Genomic DNA, 6124 nt, shown 5'->3' with positions numbered 1-6124 from the left:
ACTAGTCCAAACTAGATCAAGTTTGGATTAGTAGTATACTTTTGACATGCACCACATATTGCCTCCACTTGAACCTAATCCACCTTCATTTGACACTGTTATGGACATAATTACGTAAACCTCATAACTGGTATTGTACCAATATTTGTCCTATGGCGCATAAATACACTAAAAATAAAAAAATATAAAAAGAATACTAGTAGCGATGGCGAGAAAACACGCTGCCAGTAGTTACATTAGCAGTAGCGCGGGAGTGAACAAATGCTGCAGCTATTTGCCCTAGCAGTAGCGCGTGCGGGCACGCGTAACTGATAAGCAATAGCTGTAGCGCCTTATTAGTAGCGCGCCTACCCGCGCTACTAGTGAGCACAAAACCCGCGCTGCTGCTAGCCTTTTCCCTAGTAGTGGTGGTTGGCACAAAAGTCATCCCCTACGGTATTGATGTACCAAGCATACGACATAAATGGCTACACATTCTACACTGAGGAATGTGATGAGATGACCTCAAATCAAAATAGCTCTGTTTGAATAGAATGCATGAATATAGATGAAGTTGATAAAAGGGTATACTATGGAACCATCAAAGAGATTTGGGAACTTAACTATGTGAAAGTTAAGGTGGCATTATTCAGGTGCGCATGGATCCCTCTTAGTTAGGTAAAGATTGATGATTACAGGAAGACCTGTGTTAACAGGACAACGATGGCATATCACGCGGACCCCTTCATTCTTGCCAGCGATACTACCCAGCTTTTCTATGTGGAAGATCTCTTGCATAAGAACTGCCATGTAGTGATGCATGCGAAGAGGAGGGTACTGGCGTCGAGGATGTTGCCGATGAGGACGAGTACGATGAATTTGGTGGGTTGCCAGCCAAGGGATCACACACCTTTCAAACATAGAAGCGCAAAATCATCAGAAAACCTAAGTTTATTCGGGGTCAACGTAATGATCCCAGTTCCCCCATGTACATGGGAATTAAGTCGTAAGACTAGTTTTTATGCCTACCCTGCAACTTAATTCGTTCAATTTAGAACCGTTGCATGTACTGAATTTGTGAGTTATGCCCGGTCTTCTGCTGATGGTTCGGAGATTTATCAGTGACTTCTTCTTGAATCATTACATCAATCCCACTAGTGGTAATGACGATTTTAGCATGCCTTCTCCTGAAACATTGAGTAAGAGTTAGCCGCTAAACATATACGCATGGATCCATTGTTTTCCATCGGATGAGGTCTTCGTATTTCGTACACTATGATTAATTATGTAATGCATATATATGTTGACAAATCATTGGATTTTATCTACCATTTGTTCAATTGCAATTGTTGTGAAATCTGATGAATGTTCTACCCGTGGACACTATTTGTTCAATTGCATATTGTGGCGAATTTGGTTTTTCCATGCCGATTCAAATGGGATATTTTTGCTTTAACCTGGCAGTCGCTCCGCGCACGGTTCAACTAAATGAGTGTGTGTGATCCACATCGGAAAGCATACGTCGATCGTAACGGAACCGTCGGTGATGCATAGCAGATTGCAGACGATTTGCAGCACTACTACGTGTGTGTAGGGGCTCCAGAACTGTTTGTGATACCACATTATCGCACACGAGAGCTCAGAGTAAATGCCCAATGTAAAATACAATCCCAGTCGTAAATTTTTCAGGAAACATGTGGGATCCCAAACGAAAAGCACATGTCACTTTTACCGCAACCGTTGGTGATACACAACAAATCACAAAATGGTCTGCAGTACTTGTATGTTTGCGAAGGGGCTCTTGAACCATTTGTGATAGAACATTATCGCACACGGTAATTGTTCAGAACCGTGTGTGATGGAGTCATGCATGGAAGACGAGTTCCGCAGAAAAATCGTGTGCGATGGGGCACATATCGCACACGGTTCATATGTTGGCCCGTGTGCCTTAGATACTGTTTCCCAAATAGTTTATTATGAGACACTGTTTGGTTTCACTATATCATTAGAAACATTTAATCACCGATCCCACACGTGTGACAGAATTTGGTGTGTGATGCATCGCATATGATTACATTTGGCAAGGCGTCTGCATCATGGCTCCCTACCCCCGACGGTTTTTGGGTCGTGTGGGAAGGACCCCCCCTACCTCACACACTCTCTTGGCGACGGTTTAAAATGCTTGTTGTGAAAAGGGGTTAAAAAGCGTTTGTATAGCAGCTCATTGTACCAGTGCTAGTTTCTAAAAATGTTGCCATCTTATTAGGGGTGCCCTCAGAAAATTATTTGGCACCGCTTCAGCAGTTTGTGCAACCAACTTTGCTCCACACACCGGAGCAGCCAAGCAGTAAAATATTAAAACTTTAGGGCACAAAGGAACTGGGAATTAGAGCAACTAGGTGCTCCGGAGTCTGGTTCCCTGAATTTTTCCTCTGGCATCAGATCGGCAGTGCAGGGCACCGGTGCCAAATGTAGCAACAGTTATCTTGACACCGGTTTTGTCATACATAGTGAACGGCCTTAGTGCTATTAGTTCCATGTTACTAAATTTATGCATGTACACACCTGTTAGTATTGATTTGATGTCATCCAAACACTGTCGCTATGCTATTGCAGTTATATTTAGCTTCCTCATAAAATGCTCAATTTGTTATTTATAGTACATGACTAAGAACATGTAGCGTTGTTGCGATTAATTATAGCTTGTGATGTTTCTGAATTTGGTTGTTGTCTCAGTAGCAATTAATTCATTTGCACATTGATCTTTTTGAGAAGATATGTCATAATTAATGTGTTTCTTTAGTTTTTCAAAATATATATGTGTTGATTTTCTATGTTGCTAGAAACCCAATTTACTACAACTGTTACTGATTTAGTTTTTAATATTATAGGATGAATGGAAGTTTTCTTACCCTGAGTGGATTGATCAAGAGTGGCCACGGTCTCAAAAATTATGTTTTTATCATTTACCTACTGAAGGACGAGGAGAAATTAAGCTTGGGGGTGTTGATATGTCTCAACGTATCTTAATTTTGGATTGTTTAATGGTATTATATTATCAATCATGTATGCTTTTATATCATTTTGGGGAACTAACCTATTAAGTCAGTGCCTAGTGCTAGTTCCTATTTTATGCTTGTTTTTGGTTTTTCAGAAAATCCATACCAAACGAAGTCCAAACACGATGAAACTTTTTGAAAAAAAATCTAGAAAAAACATACCCTGGAAGCTTCGGGAGGAGACGAGACACTACACGAGGGAGCGACAAGGCAGGGGATGCGCCTAGGAGGGTAGGGCACGCCATGGTGCCTTGTGACTCCCTCTGGCTCTGTTTGATCTAATTCCAGCGCTATAAATTCCCATATTTCTAGAAACCCTCAGGCGAGGTCCCGAAGCAATTTTATCGTTGCCGCAAGTCTCTATTCTTCTGAGATCCCATCCAGAGGCCTTTTTCGGTACCCTGCCGGAGGGAGCATCCATCACGGAGGCCATCTTCATCAACCTTGCTGCCTCCCGAATGATGTGTGGGTAGTTCCCACAGGACCTACGGGTCCATAGTAGTAGCTAGATGGCTCTCTCTTTATCTTCAATACATGATCTCATATGAGATCAATCCAGTGTAAACTTTGCGGTGTGTTTTTTGGAATCCGATGAATTGTGGGTTTATGATTAGACAATTCAATGAAACTATTTGAGTCTTTTCTGATATTTATCTATCCATGATTTCATAGCCTTGTATTTCTCTCCGATCTATCTATCCCTTTTGGCCAATTAGATTGATTTATCTTCAGTGGGAGAGGTGCTTGATAGTAAGTTCAATCTTGTGGTCTCCTTACTCTGTGACAGGAGAGTTTCAAGGCATGCATTTTTATTGTTGCTACTAAGGGCAAAACAATGGGGTTCGAACATATTAGTTGGTCGTACTTTGTCTACATTATGTTATCATGCTTCTAGCATTACTCTATTTGTTATGAACTTAATACTTTGAGTTGCATGTTGGATGGCGATCTTGGGGTGGAGTAATAGTGGTAGACGTAGATGGATGTCGGTCTACTTGTCTCGGATGTAATGCCTATATATTGATCATGCCATGAAGAATGATCATTACTATGTGTTATTCTACCAATTGCCCAACAGTAATTTGTTGCCTCTAGTGAATGCTATGGCCCCCCGGGTCCATTCACTTTATATTACTAAAACCCTAAAAAGTACTTGCTGCAATTTATTTACCTTTATTTTACTTTTTATTTTATCTATCTACCAGCATCATATTTAATCCTTGCAATTTACGAGTACAAGGGGATTGACAACCCTCTTGCCCGCGTTGGGTGTAAGTATTTGCTTTGTGTGTGTGTGCGGGTACCACTTATCTTATTGCCTCGTGTCTCCTATTGGTTCCATAAACCTTGGTTCTTAACTGAGGGAAATACTATCTGCTACTATACTACTTCACCCTTTCTCTTCGGGGAAATCCCAACGCCTATCACAAGTAGCACTACCTCTATTGTGGCGCTTGTTATTCCTATTGTGTCGAGTTTTCCATTTCCATTGCGCACCTCGGAGGTGTCGGGATCGCCACTGTGGTTTCTCTTCAAAGCCAACCAGTTGTCCTCACCAGCGCAAAACCGAGTCATGAGGTGTGTGAAGGCTGCCATTGTTTGCGGCTTTTCTTGTCTGAGCTCTATGGCCAACCATTCGTCACGAATGTTGTGCTTGGATGCGGATATCACCTCGACGTTCGGGAAGTCGGTTTTTCTTAGTTAAGAATCGATTCCAGAATTTTCAGGCTGATTCCCCCCATTTTTTTGACATGGGCGAGGTCATCAGCATCCTAGGGTCGGACATAGGTGCCTTGGAAGTTTGCTCAAAATACATCTTCGAGGTCCTCCCAATTACCGATAACGTCCTCTGGGAGGCTGTTAAGCCAGTGCCGAGCTGATCTTTTGTGCTTCAAGGGCAAATATTTGATGTCATGGATATGATCGCCTTCGGCCATGTGTACGTGCATGAGGAAACCCTTAATCCATACGACAGGGTCCGTTGTTCCGTCATATTGCTCGATATTAATGGGTTTAAACCCTTCTGGGAACTGGTGCTGCATCTCCTCGTCTGTGAAGCACATGGGATGGGCAGCTCCTCGGACCTTGGTTGTAGCATGGCGACCATTGGACATGCTTACGTTTTGTTCATGTGTATAATCGCGTATATCACCATTTTTAGCTAACCAAGCCAGCTATCCCGCATGTCCAACATGTGGGTGTTCCCTGGATTTGTAAATTGATTGAGGTGGAGCCACTGGCCTTGGAGGTAGCTTCTCTCTTAGATCGTATTTCTTCAGGGCCATGGTGGATCTAATCCTCCTCAGCGCCAGGAGGCTTCAAGGACATTCTGCTTTCCATGGGCTAGCCTATCTCGGCCCTGAGGTGGGCGGTCTTGTTGCTCGGCCCAGTCGCATTTAGATAGCATGTTGTCCTCGCCCTCCTCGTCAAGCTCTGGAAGTAGATTTTTTCGGGGGTAAAATTTATTGGCCCTGGTTTTCGCAAGCTTGTCCTCAAGATCCTGCTCGGCGCTGAGGAGCTCGTCCCATCTACCAGTAAGCTCATCATGTTCGTCTTTAAGCTACTAGGTTTTATGCTTAATGCTCTTCGCCATGCTGGCAAACCGCATGTGGAAGGTTTCAAGATGAGGCGTCTCAAGGGGCTCCTCAATAACATCAAATTCATCAGGACCGAGCTTCTATCCTCCTTGGATTCCGGATAATAATCGACGTCCTCGGGGTTGTCGTCACCGTTGATTGGATCGTCAACGTTGTTGTTGGTGGTGCTAGCATCACTACCATCATTCTGGTTATTGTTGTCATCTCGAGTGGCATCATTGTTGGCAGTATCGTCATTTTTGGTTCCGTCATGGCTTGCTTCCCCATTGTCAATGCCTTCATTACGGCAGCCCTTACGTTGGCGCTTGGGGAGGGGGGGTCTGCTTCCTCCTCCGTCATTGGGGGTATCCACCATGTAGACGTCATATGTGGTGGTGGCGGCCCACTTGCCGATATTAGTGATGGTGGAAGGCAAAGTGGAGTCTGACATCTCGCCGACATCTTCATCCATGTCAGCGAGATGTCACAAAATTGCCCGGTCACAAAATT

This window comes from Triticum urartu, chromosome 4A, assembly GCF_056163025.1.
Source record: "Triticum urartu cultivar PI428250 chromosome 4A, HENAU_Tu73, whole genome shotgun sequence".
NCBI classification, from domain to species: domain Eukaryota; kingdom Viridiplantae; phylum Streptophyta; class Magnoliopsida; order Poales; family Poaceae; genus Triticum; species Triticum urartu.
Note: the sequence above shows the minus strand (reverse complement) of the source record.